Consider the following 21,367-nt stretch of genomic DNA (forward strand, 5'->3'; position numbering starts at 1 on the left):
TAAACAGCAAAGACATTGAGCACCATTTAAGTTCATTTTTGCAGCTTTCCCACAAAATAGCAGGAATTAATGTCTCCTAGGCCAAGAGTTTCAGCAGCTCCAGGCAGCTGCACATCCCAGCAGAGCTGCCAGGGATGTGCATCCTTTCCACCATCCCTTCAGCAGACACCAAACCTGCAAGCCCAGTTCAAGGAGACATTTTCCTTCTTATACAAATGGAAGGGAGTTCCTACAACAATGCTCACAGAGGCCTCCTTTGGGGAAAGTGATAGAACTGGGAGGTTTCTCTGTGATTCCCATCAAGGGGGATCTTTCCATCTCTGCTTTTTTTATGGATAAGTCTAGGAGCACCCAGTGCAGGGCAGATTGCTGAGCAAACACAGCCCCAGAGCTGCCACGGAAACGAGCACGATATAAATTGCTAGACAGATTTATCACCCAGAGTTTTGTTGGTTTTTTTTTTTCCCCCTCCCTGACAGCAAGAGATGTTTGTGACAAAATGTACAAACAATTCTGTATCTGTAGCCCTGCCACATCCTATGTCTCTTCTCTGCAGAATGACACAACTTCCAGGGGAAAGCGAGGCCAAATCCCAGCCAATATTTTCCTGTCAGCTGGTGAGACCTCCTTGAGCTGCAGGGCTCAGTTTGCCACAACAAATTAAAAAAAAAAAACAACAAAAAACCCCTTAAAAATAGAACATTAAAAAACCCCCACAACCCAGGCCACCCTTGAGAAAGAGTCATTGATGAGAGATTAAAGTTTGACAGCAAAGCTCTCTCCACATCTCAGCATCAGGAGCTTCACAGTCCCATGAAAACACAACTGAGATTCCCAATTATTCCCAATCCCCTCTGCTGTCCCACAGGATTCCTCCAGTGCCACCAGGATCTCAGCAGCTGCCTGTACCTGGCCCTTGTCCCCACAACACCTGCCCAGGACAGGGTGTGCACTCAGAGCCTTCCAGGGCCTATTCTGGGCCAAGAGGATGTTTCATTTTGGGCTTTATCTTTAGGGACATCTGGATTTCTGAGGATTTTTAGACTGACCTTTAATTTTTGTCCTGTAAAATACCTCACATCCTTGACTGCACAGCAAAGGGAAAATGAGTGCAGGCAACAGGCAGGTTTTTCAGAGCTGGGAAATACAAGTGGTTATGACTCTGAGAGAAAAACAGCTACAGAAAAGCTCTAATTTTAAGTGCTCTTATGCCTCTTTTCTCATGTAATACTTGCTCCATAACAATTATAAAGCAATTCAGCAAGATGGCCTCTGCTGGTGTGGTTTGTGGTCAGTGGTATCTGGAAGTTAAATTTGGAGAAAAACATTTTTGGGAAGGAGCTCCCTGTGGATTTAAATCAGTACAAAGCCTCAGCTGTCAGGCTGGGCCCTAACACTGCTGTAGTCCCTGTTTATTTTTCATACCAGCTCCAAGGATGCAGGCACTAAGATGTTTGCTCAGTTTCAAAGTCAAGTCCAGGAGAAGTAAGATATTTGTCTTGGCTCTAAAAAGTGAGAAGAATCACAGGTATGAGACAGGGAGACTGAAAGCAGAGTTGATCCACCCCATTAATGTTGTATTGACAGGATCCCAAGCCTCCCCTGTACCCCCAATGACTGCAAAATTCTTCTCTAAATATAGGAATTATCTGTTTAGAACTGCCAGCACTAAAGCAGAAAGTTTAAGCTGCTTTATTTTCTTTAGTAGGTTAAATCTGAAACTTAAGGAAGGCTACCTGAAATACATAATTCTTAACTGCGCCAACACACATCATCTTACAGAAATCCAAATACCAAATTTATCTATTATATCAGACTGCTTTAGAGGAAAGTACTTCACTTCACTGACCTCTCCTGTCCTTTTCTATTTTAAATTACACCTTTCACCAATATAGCTTTACATTAAAACAAACCACACCCAAAATCAGATCATTGGTACTGTGAAAAACAGTTTAAAAAGGAAATACCTCCCTCCAAAACAGCCAAATGAAATTGTTTCTTTTAAGGCAGCATGGAGCTTTTCCTTTTCATAAAGCTTGAATAAAGCTATCGTGGAATTCCTAATTTGTTTTCAAAGCCATGATCTTTTCTGTTGTGTGGAGACTGCAGCACAGGTAATATCTAGATTTTATGAGTATAGTCAAGCTTCCAAAGTCAGAAAAATAAAGGTCAAATGACTAAAATTTTCCTCAAAAACACAGAGAGAGAGGCTCACATATGGAACATATTTGCTTAAATTTGGATTTTTTAGAAAATAGTTTGTACATGAGTGATACCCCAACAAAAAACTAACCCTACTCCTCTCTAGTGTTACTGTAACAGCAAAATCCCTTTCTATGGATAGTTTATAGTAGGATAAAGATGTTTATATCAATGTAATATCTGGGATATTTTTATCATTTGTACCCAAAATATGGGGATATGTTGCTGTGAGCAACATTTTGTATTGGTACAATTGTATTTGCCATAGGTTTGTTCCATGGATTATCCACAGGTTCCCTAGGGAAAAAAGCCAAGTCAGCAACCTGCAAGTGTTGGGTGATACCTGGGAGTAACAAATTCTTATTTTCCTTCTGGGGGTGACCCTGTAAAAAAATTCTGTAGCAAACTCCAAGTTCCCAAGTGGAGTTAAGTCCTGGGAGCACATTGAATGCTTTGGACATTCAAACAAGTGGAGCAGTTTTTTAATTTGATGATTTATAAGTGAAGAGTTTACAGGCACAATTTGTACTTCCACTTCTTTTTTTTTTTTTTAACTTCTTTTTTTTTTTCCTTTTTCCTCTCTCCTCTGTTTCAAACTGACTTTGTTGGCCTAAGGCAGGCAGTTATTTTGGGGCAGTGAAAAGTTATAAATAAGTTCTAATAAAACTATCAGTGACACACATGAGACTGAACTTTTCAAACCCTTCTTTGTAAGGGAACAAAGAGCACTTTACACTGACTGTGATGCCACAAGCCCCCAAAGAAAAGTTTAAGGAGAGAGTTTCAACAGCTAGCTCATGAACCCAAAATAAGAAACATTGGATGAGCTGTAGAAATTCCAGATTGTGCTGAAAGGAAGGGGCTGAGCAGTTTGCAGAGGCAGAGGGAAGGAGCCAGAGGCTGGCAGAGAGCTGAGCACGTGGAAGATGATGTTGCAGCTGATGTCTGAGCTGCTTCCCTTTGCCCTGCCTGCCCTGCTCCTGCTGAAAAGGAGGGGAAAAGGCACCAGATGAAGGGTATTGTGTGAGCTCATCTCCTCTGGCTGCTCTGCCTGCGCCCCAAGGAGCCCCCCCTGTGTCACTCATGGAGGATTTAATGCTTTGGTGAATCTTTTTTTGTCCCAAAATAGATTTAGCATCACTTAACATCCAGAGGGAATGATGAGCTGTCATTGTGATGGCAAAAGTGTTCCAGGCTGCCTGGAAAACACAGCCATCATTTCAGAAGGGTATCCCATGTCCACCTGCAGCAGCTTGCACTCAAATTCACAATATTCTCAATTCAGAATATTGCTTTCCAAGATTGAAAATTGTTTTCCAAGAATTTTAAAACTGACATTCCTATTGGATCAAAACCACCTTAAATCAAGATTTTTTTTAATGTAAAAGAAGCAGTGATGACATTGATGTTAGAAAATAAATAAATTATTGGCCTGCAACTTAGCCTCCTTTGGATTACAAGCAATACCTCATCTCCAAGGTAGTTTCAACTCTCTCTTAAGGAGAACTGCACAGTCCTGCTCTCTGCATTTTCAAAACTTTCTGCGTTATCAGAGGCATCAGTTTAATCAGAAACAGAGACACTAAAGAACAGTGAAGGAGTCCATCCCTTTGTGGTTCTCAGGAATGTGTGTTGCACATCTGGATAAACATGGGTCTGCAGAGAATGGAAACATTCATTCCCCAGCTGTGGTTGGGTCCAAACCCTTTTTCTTTCTCTGTCTGATTTACTCCTAATCCTGCATTTGGTGGTTGCAACACTGCACAAACCCTGCTGAGGCTGACACAACAGGCCCAGGAATCTTCCTCATGACCCTTTACACCTATTTTCTAAACAAAACCTGCTTCTGGGCTGTGAGCTCCAGCTGAGAGGAGAGAACCTGAAGGGATTGACAGTTGTGACATTAACAGAAATGCCAACTGTCCCACAGCATCTTGTTCTCCAACAGGAGATGAGGGCTGGCACTCCTAAGAGAAAAGGAAAGGGATGCATTCCCTGTTTATTTTTCATACCAAGCCCAAGGATGCAGTCACTAAGTTGTTTGTTCATTTTCAAAGTCAAGTCTAGGACAAATAAGATATTTGTCTTGGCTCTAAAAAGTGAGAAGAATCACAGGTATTGAGACTGGGAGACTGAGAGCAGAGTTCACCATCCTGCTGGAAATCCTGGATTTGGAGATCTCATGGAAATTGGGTGGATTCAGATCTTCTGCTCTGATGCTGTGTGGGAAACCCCACAGTCCGTGGCAGCCAGGACCACGAGAGGAACTGTCTCAAGGCCCTTCCCACTGGGAAGGAAACACCTTTTCCCTCTGATTTCACAGGCACAGGTCCTGTAGCTCCTTTTGGACACATCAAGGACCTCTCCTTGGGGAGGAGCTGCAGGACCATGAGGGAATCTGAGTTCTAACCTGACAGAAGGATCCAAGACTCTCCAAAATAGATATTTCACATAGAAAAGTCAACATTTGTTATCAAACCCCATCATGAAAGAAATACATATAAACCACAGGCAGCAGCTTTGGTTCATCACATTAAATTTTCTGCTTTAACAGCTCTCCTAAAGCCAGGGCAGCAGCATCTGCTGTTACAGCAACAACAGGAGCCCAGCCTTCATCACTCCAGCAATGAGAGGAGGCTGCAAAAAGCTGAGAGCTGATACAAAATGCAGGGCAAGCCCTAAATTAACCCTGCCTTGCCAAGGGCAGTGCTCTGCCCTCAACTTCAGTGGTGTTGGAGTGCACCTGTGGCAGGAAAAAAGGTTAAAGGAAAGCAAACCCTCAAATATTGATGCTTTCCTTTCACCTAAAGGAAAACATCAATATTTGAGGGTTTGTTTCAAGAGCTGTTGTTTGCATGGCTGAAGTAGAAAAACAGAGACACAGGGAAGTTCATCACTGTAAATTATTGATCTGCTGCTTTCTAGACACTGAAACTGGTAATTAAACAAATGGTAAAAAGATACTTCATCAATTATAGAGGTGCCACTTTAAATTACACTTGCTCCAGGATGAATAAAACACAGAGGTTAAATGCTTTGGGTATTTCATGCCTGCTTCTTGTTCAAAATCCTCCCTGCACCAATGATTCTAATTCTCATATCCTGCTGCTCCAGAGCTGTGTGCTCTGTATTAAGCTTCACAAAGGGAAATTAGAGCTTTTGTTTCACAAGTTTTAGTTCACACAATGTCCAGGAAGCACAGTGTCATGGTCAGGAGAGAGCATTTGGAGCAGATATCATTTGGATTCCCTTTCTGCTCAGCAGGGTTGGTTATATGGCCACAAGTCAAAGCCCTGTGGTTACAGCCCTCCCTCAAAAATCAGACCAAAAAAAGGAGTTTTGTCTGCTAGCAGCCACTTGTGCAAACTGTGGAGCACTGGGCAGACATTTGACACTGGCCTGATGGTTTTTAGAAGCTATAGACAAGCACACACCCTCCCCAACCGAAATAACACCAGCAAGCTGTTTGTGAAGCAACATGGTGATGACATCAAAGATGCCCTTTTAAGCAGAAATCATGTCACAATCATGATGATGACTCAAATTTGATTCATGATAAATTTTTATATGAGGGTGCACACCTTACTGCATCAAGCTTAAGATTATCTCATTCCACATGTTAAATATGTGAATGTAAAAGTACACTTGCTCTAATACTGAAACAAACAGCAATCAAAGAACAGCTTGGCTATCTTGTTCTGGCATGGCTTCTCTAGAACTATTATTACATCCTAAAGAGATTTCACCCTGGGAAAGCATTTACTGAAGGCTGAGTTCATCCATTGATTGAGATGTGGAATATGAATATTCCAGCTTTAAGGCTGCAAATGCAGCAGAAGCAGCTGCCTTAAAGGCACATGCAAAACAACCCTAACAGGTGGACACAGCTGGCATCCCTCATGGAGCAGCGAGGCAGCACCAGGGAAACAGCAGCTGCTGCTGGGGCCTGAACAATCCTGGGAGTCCAAGAGCTCATCGTGGAGCAGAGGGGCAGGAGTGAAGGCGGGAGCTCAGAGAGGAAGGAGAGGCTGAGGTGGAGAACTATCAGAACATGGTGTGGAAGCTGGAGGTGATGGAAAGCTGCAGCCTTCAGCTGATGGAAACAGTCCCAGTGGGAGATGGAGGCTGGACTGTAGGATTTTTGTAGAGGAAAGAACATCAGTGCTTGGCGGGGGGACAGGAGAATCAAAGGCTGAGCTGACTCTTCCTACTGCTCCCCAGATAATGAGGCTGAAGCACAAGGAGAGCCAGCTCTGCCACAGGCCTGGTGCCAAGTGCTCTGTGAAGTGCTCCTTGCCTGTTCTGAGGGGAGTTACACAAGGTAAGGCTTTATTCATAAGTGCCTGATGGATCCTGTGTGTGCAACAGCTCCTACCTGCAGAGCAGTGTTTGTGGGAAATGTTAGCAAGAGTGTCTAAGAGAGATAAAGCCTTTGAGCTGCAGATGAAGCTGCCAGCCCTCATTTCCAGCTTGTCAGAGCAAGTCCTCCTTGAAGTCAGCAGTCTGGAATGAAGAGAATCTGGCATTTGTGCACGGATGTGTGGCTCAGGCAGGCGGGGCGCTGCCTTTAATGAGGCTTTGCACAAAGCAGGGGCAGTGGGAGTGGCCGGGGCACCGAGTGATGGGCGTTATCTGCTGGCCATCCGCGGATTCCTCTCCTCCGAGCTCGGATTTCAAGCCTGACCTCCCTTCCTGCTTCCACCGGCCCTAGAGCTGCAGGGGAAGGGCCATCCAGGACTGGAATCTGAGAGCCCTTCGCATTCTCAGAATTGCTGGGGTGTGTGAGAGGCAGCACACACTTGTCTGGTGAGCTGACAAAGTCCACAACAGCTGGTGGCTCCCAGGAGTAGCTGCATCCAGGTACCTGCAGGGCTAAACCTCAGTATTCCAAAATTCACTTTTCCAAGTGCTAACCCACTCCAGCTCACAGCTGATTGTGAAGCCTCTTCACTCACGGTGCATCAAAAAGGAGCAAAACTCCAAATCATTTTAATCCAGCTGCCTACCACAGCATCAAGAATTCCAGTGCAAACCACTTTGGGTTGTTTTCTACCCTTACAATGAGCCTACAGTCCACTACATCACACAGAGCTCCAATTCCATCTAGAAATAGCATCTTGAGGTCTATGCTGCAGGATGGCATTCTTAAATTTTGTTTCCTTGTGTGCCACTGCTGGTGGTGACAGCAACAAATGGCAGGAACCTGCACGAATGCCTGGAGTGGGCACGGAGCCACATCCGACCTCTGGCACGGAAGGTTTTGGCAGCAGAATTAATTCCTTGTCCCCTCCCCTTTCTGCCTGTGTCTCTCATGGCACGCTCGGATACCACAACAGAATAACCTTGCTCTACTACCCACCACAAATGCCTTGTTAGAGTCCCACAGGGCTCAAAGGTTTTTTGGACCTTTACACCTGGTGAAAAGCAGGGCAAACGTGGGAATCTCTGCATCCTCACCTGGGTAAGGTATTCCCCCATCTTCACCCTCAGTGCACTGGCTCTCCCAGACTCCATCCATGGAAAAAACAGTGCTCTGGGAAGGGGAGGGGAGCAAATATTCCAGATACCAGTGCCCAACTGGACCCCTGTGCCTTGGGCTCTTCTCCCTGTGTGACCGTGTTCACAGGGGTCTCAGGCTGAGGGAAGAGACGAGGATCTGACTCCATGTTTCAGAAGGCTTGATTTATTATTTTATCATGTATATTATATTAAAACTATACTAAAAGAATAGAAGAAAGGATTTCTTCAGAAGGTTAGCTAAGAATAGAATAATAAGGAATGATAACAAAGGTTTGTGACTTGGACTCTCTGTCTGAGCCAGCTGGGCTGTGATTGGCCATTGATTAGAAACATCCAACATGGGCCAAACAAAGATCTACCTCTTGCATTCCACAGCAGCAGATAATCAATGTCTACATTTTGTTCCTGAGGCCTCTCAGCTTCTCAGGAGGAAAAATCCTAAGGCAAGGATTTTTCATAAAAGATGTCTGCGACATCCCTGTTTTGGATGCCAGCCACCCTAAGGATGCTTTGGCAAGAGGCAGAACAGACAGCAGCTTTTCCTGGCTCTGTGTCCAAGTGTGTGCAGCCTGGAAGGATTTATCAGGGCCTCTCTCTCCCTGATCTGATAGCACCAGCAGTGCAGGACTCAGGGGCAGGTGCTCCTGCACTGCTCAGGAGCTGGGACTGTGGGAGCTTGGGAATGCTCATTATGAGCAGTGGAGTGGAGATTGCCTGTTCTGTTTGTAAACCTTGATAAAGCCAACATTTAGAAAGCAACTAATTACCATTTATGTCCCAAACAGCTGGCCTAGCTCCACATCCACATGCTGGGAGGTTTTGGTGCCAATCAGCCCACACATCAGAGCACAAAAGTCCCCCAGTGTGACTGCAGAACCTTCTAGCAAACAAACTAAACTTCTCACTAGCACTGACTTCAAGGATCCAAACACAGCAGTGTAAGAGTAGAACAGCCACACGAGCCATCATTCCCACAGCATTACACTACAGACACTTGTCCAAGGTGAAAAGGGCACAGAAAATGTCCTCTGAGGTGCCAGAGGGCAGTCCCAGGCTGCTGTCAGCTGGCCTGGCCAGCTGAGGTTACTGTGACAGCCTCTGTCCCAGCTGTGCCTGTCCTGGGACTAAGATCCATTCAGCTCTGAGCAGACACTTCAGGGAACTAAACAAACAGAAAATGTTGGTTTTGTCATCACTGCTCCCCCAGCTTTGTTTCAAAGGGTTGATCAAAGGGTCAAATGGATGCAAGGACAAGGCAGGGAGAGGAGGACTACAGTGAAACCAATTTAAATTGGTTCAGTGAAAGGTGGAACAAGATGATTAAGTCCCTTCCAACCCAGACCATTCTATGATTTTAAACAGAACTGATATCAGGATAAGCTTATTTTAGATACTGGGGGAATACAAAAGAAAGGGCATTTCATGGAAGTGACATGGATGAAGCTCCAAGATTCCCTGGCTGCTTGTTCATCCCCTCCCCTCTGCACACCCTCGTGCCTGGAGCACTGAAACCCTGGAGAAGTGACACAAGGACAGAATCACCCCCAGCAGCCCTGGGGACAAGCCCAGGAATGTCACCAGGGGTGCAGCCTGTCAGCTGCAGTGCCCCAGGAGCAGGGGAGCAGCACCATAAATCACCTAAGCTGACACCTGGGGATCCTGTCCCAGCACTGCTCTGCTACTCCCCAAAAATGCAAAAACTGACACTTTTTGGCCTTAGAAATGAGGGCTGATCCTGGTGGGGTTTGGTTGCCAGCACACAGGAGAGGAGCAGCTCACTCCACACAATCATCACTGAGCATTTATTGACCCAAATGAACCTCCCCATCCCCTATCAATCCAGAAATGTCAATCCAGCCCACACTAAACACTGATTGATTTTCTACTCTAACAAGCACCGTGTCACATTTGTGTTAACTACTCATCAGTTCAGATAAGTGGTTTGCAATTAAGATAATTTGAGACCAGTACAAGTGTGGCCTGAAAAGCACTTTCAAGAGTTCAGCACAGAGAAATTCACTGCTCAAAACAGACAGCCAGGCACCAAGCTGACAGCTACACCAGAATTTACCTTTCCAAACCAAAAAATTTTGTCACAACCTAATTTTTCCTAGGAAGGCAATAACTGGCTCGTACAAATATTTCTTCCCTGATGTGTACACTCACCCTGCAGCAACACTGATTTCTGCTTTCCTTCCTCTCAGGTGACACCAGAGTCCTTTCACAGGTGCTCCCTTATTCTGATGGCAGGCAGGCAGCATTCCAGCAAAGCTGCACTCAGGGACAAACAGCCAACTTGACTGAAGCCTCCAGAGAAAAATAAACAGTTACAGGAGAGCAGCTTTGACTTCCATGGCTGTGAGCCTGGACATAGCTCACATTCTCATCCTACACAGAGCCACTCCATGGAATTTTCCTCCCAGTGCAAGTGCTTTGGACACCAGCAGCTGCCAGTTCAACACATTCAGGTTACAGTTGGAACTCCCCTGTCCCCACCTAGATCCGGAAACTTCAGAGCAGACACTTGGCAAGCACCCAGGTTTCAGTTTGAAGAGACACAGAGATCAAACAGCCTCCTGCAGAACACAAGGGTTTTTTTGCATAGAGAACACCACATCTCTTGCAACATTTCCTCTTCACATGGAGCCCTCATGACCAGTGTGCCAGAGCAGCAGGGAAGTCCTCAGTCCCTCCCAGCCCTCACTACCTGCCAGGCTGCCAGCACCAGCCATGCCCTGCTTTTCTCTCCAGGAAGTGCAGCTCATCTCTTTTTTTCACTCTCCTTTCCTTTCTGCTTCTTCCTTGCATCAAGCCACAAATACCTCAAATCAGATTAGTTTATATTTTAATCAAATAACGACTGAAAGCTTTAGCCTAATATGTAAATGGCTCATAACCATCAGCCCTTGTATTCTTTAATTATATCAGGCAAAGTAAAAAGACACTGTGCTTCTTCATTATGTTGTTTTTCTTAAAAGTTCTAAGGGACTTTAACACACCTGGTTTGGAAACACCTCTTGCATAAATTATCTCAAATTCCTCCTAGCTTTCTAAAATCCCTGCAAAAGCAGTCATGAGGGTTCTGTTTCTTCTGTGGGTTTAGGGGACATCTCTGGTGATGTTAAATGGCAATAATTTAAGGTATTGAACAGACAGGCAGCACTACAGCTCACCTGCACTACTTTTACAATGAAGACTCAAACAATTTACAGAGCTGCTTTCTGCTGGAAACCAAATTTTTAAGTACTGAAACTAAGCTCCAACTGAAGCAATACAAGAGCCAGGACAATGGGCACTTGTCCCCAAGTTATTCCATGGAGCTGAGCTTTAACTTTCTTCAGTTCAATAGTCTGAGAGTCCCCTTCTTCAGGAGGATGTGGAGGCCAAGAGAGCAAAATGAGATTGATCAGATCTCTGATATGGGCTCATTTTGGCCTCACCACCTTTTCTGCCTCCCACACATTTTATCTCCATCTAACTTTTCCAGCCTCCACTTCTTGGCCTCTACTTTCCTTGCTGACCTCCCACACCATTTTGGCCTCCCACTCCTTTTCAGTTTCTGCTTTTTCTATTGGTCTCCCACCCTTTCTCAGCCTCCACTTTTCCTTCTGGGTTTTCAGCCTCTGGTTTTCTCTCAGAGCAGCACAGAATATTCAAACCCCCTGAAGGTTATGAATTCGTAAATTCTCTTTCCAAACAACCACGTTTCACCTTGATATGTCCATCCACACTTTTTCTACACCCTAGCAGACCAGAAATAACCCATGTCCATCCTGACACCTTGCAGTCAGAACTTGGGTTTGTGCCCAAGGAAACCTGGTGGTTCTCTCAGTAATTCCAAGCCTGCTAGGATTACCACAGCACTGTACAGTTGTTTTAATGGATTTATAAACTAAAACATGAGAATTTTTGAGATGGTCAAAGTTGATGCTCTAAGCTTTGCTGATAGCTCCATAAACTGCTGTTCCGCCAGATTTCTGGACAGAAGATCAGCAAAATTAAATATAATCTGTGTTCCCACAGAGTGTTATGGTTGGGCACATACAAAAACACACTCTGTACTTTTCTGCAGAACTTGCTTTTGATCCCCTCACCCACTTATAAGAGCAAACAAATCCATGCACAAATAAGATGAGGATTTTGCAAGTCACATATTTTGTATTCGCCTTCATTATGAGACAAAGATTTTCCTTTCTGTTTTCCAACAAAATTGCCTCAAAAAAACCTTGTAATTTTGGGGAAAATAGTAAATAAACTTTTTGAATACACTCTTTAAAATGAAGCACTTGGTTTACTTGAGAAATGGGAGGGGTGCTCTGCTGGTTGTTGCACTTGGTTGTTTATTCAGAACCCCAAAACCAACCAGGGACACAAACCCTGGCTGTTGTTAAAACCTTTTCAGGTGTAATGGGTGGGGAGGAAAGTTTCCTGTAACATCTGTGAGAAAATCCCATGCTAACACAGAACAGCAGATCATGAGTCAGGAAAAGGCAGAAAAGCTCCCAACTGAACTCCAGTGCTCACTCAAAGGAGGTAAAAGAAACATCTGCTTTTCTGTCTGAGTTCCAGTTCTGTCAGAGAGAGAATTCTTGGCTTCCTGGTGCAAAGGTGTGGCTTTCCCTCCCAAGAAGAACAAGAGGCAATTTCAAACAGACTCCAAGAGTCCTAAGAGTGGAGGACAACCTGTTATTTAAAACAACAAGGTGTGTGGACACAGAACAAGGCTTCCTGGTCTCTAATTTGGAGATTCAATAAAACTCTAGAGAAGCCCAACACTAATTTGTGCAATAATCTTCCCTGTCTCCAAACCACACCATGGGACTCCCCAGCTTTTACTGCAGATCAAAACCTGAGCTGCAGCAGCAGCATTTGTAATGCAGTGCTGTGTGGTGTTGCAAATATGCACCAGGTTTTGTTTTTTCCAAAATGTTGGTTATAGTGTGCAGCCTTCTAAAGCACAGAACTGCATATTTTAGTTATTAAACTTCACAAACAAGTCTGGCTGTTGAAAGTCATTTCCCTGAGTAAACAATGACTCAGTGTGGGCTGTATAATGTACAAGTTATTAGTTACTGTTAGTGAGTTTAAAAAAACTCAACTCTATACAAAGGCCTGCTTCAGAATGGAAAACAGTTTTCCTCCTACTTCCATAGTCCCAGTTATATTGTTCCAGTGGAATTTAATTTTCTAAAAAGCTAAACAGATCACTATCTCTTCATTATATAATTGGACATTGACTTAACTGGACCCTTCAGCCATGAACAATATGTGCAGTGTGAAAGCTGAGTTTACCTTTTTTTCTGTTCTCAGTTTGTCATTATAATGCTGAAATAAAGCTGCTTCTTTCCTGGATAGGAACAGCCCATCTAGACCAGGCATCAGGTGACAATGAAAACAGACATAAAGACAGCCATAAAATATTGAGGATATGGTAATGAAGAAAAATGCAACTGTAAGCTCAATAAAATCCTCTGACAAGCACTGCTCCCTAGCTGAATTACAGCTCCTTCCATAATCCCCCTCTTCATTAGCAAAATGGCCAAATACACCTGGTGATTGTCAGCTGGCAGAAGGCACCAGCACCACTCTGCCTAATGAAACTCAGCTGCTGAGGCACCAAGGAGGTTTCCCTGCAGCCTCAAACCCCCTCCAAAGGCTGTTTTCCTGTTCCAGTGTGCCCTGTCCCAGCGTAGGAGCACATCTCTGTGTTGCCTTTTGGAAGGGGGGAAATCTCTGGTCAGGCACCAGAACACTAAAAGGAAATACAGAGTCAGATCACAGAATATCCTGAGCTGGAGGGACACACAAGGATCATCGATTCCAACTCCTGGCCCTGCACAGACACCCCAACAATCCCAGAGCATCCCTGGCAGTGTTCCCCAAACTCTCCTGGAGCTCTGGGCAGTGCCCAGCAGCCTCTGAGGAAGAACTTTTCCCTAAAATCCAACCCAAACCTGCCGTGGCACAGCTCCTGCTGTTCCCTCCTCCTGTCACAGGGCAGAGGTTGGTGCTGCCCCTCATGAGGAAGCTGCAGCCCCCAGTGAGGTCTGACCTCAGTCTCCTCTTCTCCAGGCTGCACACACCAAGTGACCTCAGCTGCTCTTTACAGGACTTCCCCTCCAGACCTTTCATCATCTTTACAGCAAACTCGGTGGTGAAATTTTACTAGAAAAGTGCCTTCCAAAGAAATTACCAAAATAAATGTCAAGGCACAGCTCTAGTTTGCAGAGCCCAGCCTGCAGGCTGAGTGCCACCACAGCTGTGTCACAGAGCACTTTTTACTCATTCATGGACTCTCCATTTCCTGGCAAATATCACAACACATTTTGACACGACATTCTTCACCACCAACAATGACACTGCCCATTCAGTGACAGAGCTTTCAGTGACTGCAGCCTGCTGTAGCTCCCAGCCCTGGGACCTCACTGCCCACAGGGCAAACACTCCAAAGGTACTGCCAAAATGTCAGATTCTAGGTCCAGTTATTATCAGCTGCTGAACTGAATCACAGGAAGGGTGGTGGCCAGGCTGGCCCAAGGTCACTGTACTGGTTAAAGGGCTGAGAGTGTCCCAGGAAAGCTGGACATTGGCACCTGACCAAATGCTTTCCTGAAGAAAAAAAACCTGCCAGGGAGAGGTATCCATGCGTGCATGAATGCCACAGGAGTTCTAAATACTAACCTTTACTGCCTTCCAGTACAGGAATTTAATACAGAACAGACTACACTGGAGATATACAGCAATAGAAAAGGTACTGGCCCTGCTGCTCCTTGCTACATTTAAATGTTTAAATATTTAAATAAGGCAGGGCAGGGCTGTAAGGAACACTTCCACTCCCACAGAACATGGTTCAGTTGCAACAAATTACTTGAGATTTGTCCACTCCAAACCTTCTGCCACAACAAGCCTTGTTAGCCTTTCACATTGACTTGTGCTGCCTGCTTACATCTTTATTAGTATTTTCTGGAAAGAGCTGCCCACCTACCCCACTAATACATCAACAAGAAATATGCAGAGGAGGGCACAAAACACAGAGCAGGATATTTTCCAGCAGAGAGATCCCTGAATCCAGGCACAGAGAGGCACAGCACAAGTGGCTCCCCGCAGGCAGAAAAAGAACTGTGCTACAATCTCAGAGGAACACAAGGCATGCAAACCTCACCCACTAGAGCTGACAGCAAGGTTGGATGGATGGTTTCTGGAGAAGCCAGGGATAGCAATCCTAGGCAGAGCCAACCACATCACTCAGGAGCTGGTTCCACAGCAGTAAAGCAGCGTTTAACACAGGAAAAGCCCCGACAGGAGACACACACATGCCATAATTGCAATCACTTTATGCCAGCACAAAGGGCACACCCGACCCCAGCCTTCCCTGCCTCTGTGCAGATGTTGCTGTGCTCGCACAGAGAGCTGGGCTGGGGAACTGCTGCTCACAAATCCCCTGTTTGTTTGGCTGCTCGGTTCTGATTTGGATCAGCTCTCAGCAGTTAACCACCTCTGCTGCCACTGCTAGAGGTAACCCAAAGCACAACACAGATGGTTTTCCCCACCACACAAATCAGCCTTTCTAAATGGTTCTTTAGCCTGTGTGAAAGCACAAGTGATTGAGTTACACCTCTTACAAAGGGCTGTGGCACAGACCAGCCCCGGGGAAATCTGCTGTGCTTTGAGTTCCCTCCACCTCCTTTTCTGCAGCACCTGTAACACTCCAGCTTCTCCCAAACACGCTCTTGTCCTCCAGAAGGCACGGCTGGTTATCTGAGAATAGTGCTCACTCATCAGTCCTTTGAACTGGGGAGCAAAGTGCTGCAGCCCAGTGCTCCTCAATATTTTCTATGCTGGAAGCACTCAGAGCTGCCAGGTAAGAGCCAGGGGAAGGGGCACTGGGAGCTGGGTTTCATGCACTGCTCTGGGACTGTGGCAGCTGCTGCAGTTTGTTTTTCCTGCACTTGGAGCAGACTGTTCCTTTGGACAGGGGGAGAGGAATTTGTCCTGTTCCTAGAAAGCATGTGGTTCCTAATGCAGTAATAAGCAACATGACACTACAAACAGAAAAATCCCAGATATCTGAATAAGACTAAGACTATCTCAGCTTTGCATAAAGGCACCCATAGAGTTTGAGCGTATTCATAGAAAAAACCACTATATTTAATGTTATAAAGCATTCTTAGCCCCCAGCTTTTTACTGGCCTTCCTCCAATGGGGTTAGATCAAATAAAAAAATAAAAATGGCTTGGCTCATTTTGTCAGGATCTATGTAAGTTCTCTTACAGTTGTTATAAATCCCAAAGATGTACTGTAAATCACAAGTTTCTTCACTATTAATTATGCAGGAGAGAACAGAAATTACACACTGTGGATACTGACTCACATGGGATCTCTCACTCCTCAGTGTGTTATGATTCACACCTTTTTTTTTTTTCTGCTTTAAAAATAAATCTATGCTTTATACCATGATAAATTAGAACATGTGGACTCCATTGGTCCCTGCCAGGCAGAACACAAAATTCATATTTACACAGCCCCTCCCTAGAACACAGGATTATATCCACTATCAAAACTAAAACCCCTGAAGTGTTATGACAGTGGTTGCCATATCAGGGCCTACTGTGAAAATTAAGAACTCATCAGTTCCATAAGCCTTAGGCACTTTCTAAAAGCTTTGAAAAGGTGCTGACAACTGGCAATTGTCTATTGCTGCAAAAGGGGATGAAAGAAAAATGCCTTTCTTCCCAAGTACTCTAAGATGTGGTTCTGTTTTCATGGCTTGTCCCACCAACCAAGCAAATTTTCTCATTTGTCACTTTTAAAAACTAAGCAGCTGCCATCCACAAGTAGTTCTGGAGGAGCCTTCCCCCCCAGCAACTGCCAGAGAGAGATTAAATACCAGAATAATCTCTGTATTGTATCTCAGAACCACTTTTCCTCTGCAATCCTCCCAACGACAAGAATGCAGCTCAAGCCAGCTTACTTGGAAAATTCAAGTTACTAGAATGAGTTGCTCATTCAGGCAGAGTCAGATTCCTCCCATGAGTCACTGTCACTTAAAACAATTAACTCCAGGTATATCAGAACTGGAGAAAACCGGCATGGAAAGCAGCACTTGAAATGGGGACCCTGAGCCTCAGCGGGGATGCAGATCTGTGGTCCAAATTGGAGAACTAAAGAAGTTTGCCCATCTCCACCTGTGAGAGAGGGCTAACTAGAGAGGACACTTCTCCATGAAGTGCTTTGAGGCACCTGTGCAAGCACTGGCAAAGAAGGAAGAACTCCTCCAATGCGAACAGTCAGCGCTGTGCCCAGCAGGGCGGATCACACCCAGCAGCGCTGGGAGCTGTAACGCAAGTTCGGGATGTACAGGAAGCCTGTCTTGACAAGGGCAAGCCGAGCCGCCCGGAGCCCCGGCCGTGTCACGGCCCCGTCTGAGCCGGGAGCAGCCCCGCCCTGCCCGGCCCCGGCTCCGCTGGGGCTCCCCGCGGGCAGCGCTCGGCCCGTGCCGGGCAGGGATGCGCGCACGGAAGCGTTACCGGAGTGCAGCCGCCGCCAGCCCGCGAACCGGGCAGCGAGCGGCTGCTGCGGGCAGCCGGAGCCACGCCGTGCCGCCACCGGGATGCCGGCTGCTCTACCCTGCTCATTTGTTCCTTCCGTGGAGACCGTTCCGAGTTTCCGGGAAGGTTCGGCGGCTGCGGGGAACGGCCGAGCCGCGGCCGCCCGGGGCGCTGCCCCCGCGCCGCCCCGCGCGCCCCGCAGCCCGCGGCCATGTGCCCGAGCGCCGGTACCGCCGGCCGGCCGGGCGGGACGGACGCACCGCGCGCACCCCGACCGACGGACAGAGCGCTCGCTCGCCCCCCCGGCCCCGCTCACCTGCGCTCGGCGGTGCCCCGGGACGCGCGGCTCGGGGCCCTGCGGCGGCTCCGCGAGCGCCTCGGCGCCGACTGCCCGCGGGAGCCCGCGGCGCGCCGCTAGTGAGCATGTCCGAGCGCCGGGCATGCGGGCTGGGGCCGCCGCTCCGCCCTCACCTGCACCGGCCCCGAGCTCCGCCGCCGCCCCGCCTCGGCCCCGGGCCGGCCCGCGCTCGTCACGGTGTCCGCGGCAGCAGCAGCAGCATCCTGCTGAGCAGCTTGTGCAGAGAGCGGCTGGCTCCAAGGGCAGGCGCACCTGTCTGCTGCAGACGGACAAGATAAACCTGGAACGCTGACGGGAATTCTACCGGCCCCTCCTGGCTGTGCGAGTCATCGGGAGTGCACGTTCCTGGGAAGGACGCAGGTGGAGTTCATTGCACCGAGCTCGGGTAACCATCCGCTGTGAGCAGCACATTGGCTCATCCCACACAGGTGTGGAATACCCGAGGCAGTCTCGTCAGGATCTACAGGAAACTCTACACACTGAACTCCAACAGCCTGAGCCACTCGGAGCTAAAAGAGTAGAAAAGCTCTGCTCTTGCCACTCCTGCAGCAGTTTAAAGTATCTTAAAGTTTCTCTTAAACCACTCCTCTCTGGCCCCATTCATGCAATACCAACCCTGCTTGACTCACACACAGTAGCAAGTTATCATTTCATGGAATGTTAATAAGTGTTTAAAACTTTTTAGAAAGTTGAACCAATACCTTTTCTCTCTTTGATGTCTCCCCCAGGACCCCGGCACGCGCTAAGGTTTAAAGGAACATTCACCCCTGAGAACAACAATTCGGCCCTGCCAGTGTCCCCTGCTATCACTACAAATAAGTCACTGCAAACCAAAGAACATCAGAGCTGTCACTGTCTCCTCTCCCAGCAAGGCAGAGGGAGCTCTAGGTTTTTTCTGAAGTAAAATGACTCTACCTGACTATTGTGTAACCACACAGTAAATGTCTCAGCTCATTTTCAGATTGAGTTTCAGATTAGTCACTAGAAAGACAATGCTAGGAAACAGCAGCAACATGCACAGATGTGCACTTCAGTACAAGATGGCTCTACCAGAGCTGAAGATCTGTTAAAGAGGTTTTAAATAGCTATGACAGAGAGAGAGAGAAATTCACAATTGCACTTAGGTACTTCCAAACCTTTTAAATTTTTACTCAGTTCCTTTTCTTTAGGCTCCTTTAATTAAAAATTATACAAATGAAGATAGAAAATACTATGAAGCAAAACACGCAGAACAGCCATTAATTCTAAGAAAACTGAAATTATTCTTAGAAAAGTACCATCCTTCTCAACTGTTTGTGTCAAACCAGAAAAGATCAGCTCATGGATTTCCATTTGCTTACATACAAACCCTGAAAACAAGTCAATAAAGTTAACAGAATAGTCAGTTCCTCGAGATATTTATAAGTTTGTTAATATGTGCCTGTACCACTGATTTTCCATATGTGAACCTTGCTATAACATTCAGGGCCTGAATCCTGTGACAGCACAACCAACACAAGAGGAACAAAATAACTATTTCAAAGCTCCTTCCCTGCCTCTGCAGTCTGAAAGTGCTCCCAGAATTCTGACAGAATTCATACAGCCAGGCCAAACAGCAGCTTTGGTTCACTGCAGTATCTCTACAGAAAATAAATCTTAACAATTTTCTAAACTCCCACTCACTTCACTGCTACTAATTCCATCCCAGAGAGAAAAAAACTGTTCACAACACAGCTCCAGTCCCTCCAGTGACCAACCAGCCTTGCAAACCCTCCCATTCTTACCCTGGAGCTGCTCAGTTCAGATCTAAGTTGGTCATTGTGTAAGCAGCAGTACCAGAAGGGAACAATAAAAGCCGGGCTTACAGTGCTGCGCTCTGCCTTGCGCCCGACCACGCGGATGATTTCTCCTGTAGGGACACGCTCAACCTGCAGCTCCATTTTCCCAAGGAAAGTCAGTAAATCCCTCAGTTCTTTATGGATAATTCTGATTTCAGTGTGCAGCAGCTGCCAACCTCGACTAAGTGGTTCAGAGCCCTGTTGTGAGAGGAAAAGATGAACCTCTGTATTTATACCAAGTGTAAGGTGTGAGCTGAAACAATGAAGTTCAAGACTGGTTTCCACTCATTCCAATGTGCCACGACAGTTCCAAGAAGCCTAAATTTATGTTTGTGTTTATTGCCTCCAGCTTTGTTGCTGTTCCATTTCTGTCCCACCGGGCTCAGAAAAGCCAGGTCGCTGCGGATGCTGTTTCAGAGGTGTTGGCACGAAACAATCCCATGGTGGACTTCAAAAATCTACCAAGAGACTTTGTGCAGAAAAAATCCTTCATCTTTGCCTCCAAGAGCAAGCAATAAAAAACCCTGACTGCTCCCATGGTAACTACAGGAAGTTCTGCAAACTGCTGCAGAATGGAGTTGTTATTAATTGAGTCCTTGAGTAGCTAACTAATCATGGAAAAGGAAATTAATTGGCACGTTACTGCATGAAAATTCCTACAAATAGGAGAAAAATAATCTGGTGAATGCTAGTTTAAGTGCAATTACAGAGCTTTACAATGATCATGCCATCCATTAATGGAGTGGCCAGACCTACCACCCTCCAAAAAAAGATATCACATATCCTGCCTGTGACTGGGGGAAAAAAAATCAGTCTAAATTTCAGGTATTTTAGTATTTGCTCAGGAGATAATTCCTTCTATCTTCTTGGAAGAGCCAAATTTGAATTTTCAACTCTACTACAAACCAACTGCAGTTGATAATGCTTGCCAAGAAAGCCTTAACAAGATTGATTAGCAAGATTAACAAGCATTGGCCACTCCAGAGCAAATACAGGTAACACAGTTCTGTTCAGCAATTGCAAAGAAAGGTTCTGTGTTTCATATCTGGAATTATTCTTATGCTTCCTTAGCTGTTATACACAAGATTGTTCCAGTCCAACAACTGTTTCCTTGAGCACTTACTTCCCAATCCAGAGTTCTACTAAAAAAATAGATTTTATCACATTTTACAACTCAACACTGTCACTTCCCCAAACAAACCCACCCTATTCTCAGTAATGAGGAGCAATACCCAGCCTGATTTACCTCCCCTTTCTATGGAGAGAAATCACAATGGTCAGAACACCAAAGCTGTGTTAGTGGAATGGCTCCTGTGATGCAGATACCAGAATTATGTGCAGAAAGGCCTTCTGAAAATGGGCTACAAGTGAGTGGTAAGAGGAAAAAAAAAAATGTAAAGACAGCAGAAAGAAGCTGCAGGAAAAAATATAAAAGAACAAAATAAAAAAAGGCACAGAGGAGCAGAGTGTAGTCTCTGATGAGCCTGAGCTGTAAAACCACAGCTGCAGTGCAATTAGAAATTGAGAAATTATGCTGAAGCATTCCCTACCAGAGCTGCTGTCTGTACTCCAGCACTGCCAGTTTCAAAGCATGGTTAGCAGGGTAAAACATTTTCTATCCTATTTTTCATCCTTTTGTGTTGCCTACATTCATATTTTCTGTATTCTTCCTGCACCTCTGCATTTCCTCTTGCCAGTTTGCATCCCCAGATCTCACACTTCAGTGTCTGACTCCAGTGATTCTCCCAAGCTGTGCTCAACTGTTCCCACACAGATTTCTCTTGCTGCTTTCTAGGCTGCACAAAGTTCTCCTTAATTGCAGACACCCTGTAAGTGGAAATGACAGTTCCACTGTAATGGAGGGAGGTGGGATGTACAAACACAGATCCATGATATTCCTCAAATTGAAGTAATTAAACAAG

General features: G+C 45.9%; 1 protein-coding gene across 1 annotated transcript in view; it reads right to left on the minus strand.

Moving 5' to 3' along the window:
* The window catches only part of MYO1C (myosin IC), a 50,630-nt gene extending 32,943 nt beyond the window's left edge, over positions 1–17,687 (minus strand). Inside the window, exon 1 of the mRNA XM_066563685.1 lies at positions 17,587–17,687. The gene's annotated coding sequence lies outside the window, so the exon portion shown is untranslated. The remainder of the gene's footprint in view (positions 1–17,586) is intronic.
* Positions 17,688–21,367: the final 3,680 nt, after the last annotated feature.

Source organism: Molothrus aeneus, chromosome 20, assembly GCF_037042795.1.
Source record: "Molothrus aeneus isolate 106 chromosome 20, BPBGC_Maene_1.0, whole genome shotgun sequence".
In the NCBI taxonomy this organism is placed as follows: Eukaryota; Metazoa; Chordata; class Aves; order Passeriformes; family Icteridae; genus Molothrus; species Molothrus aeneus.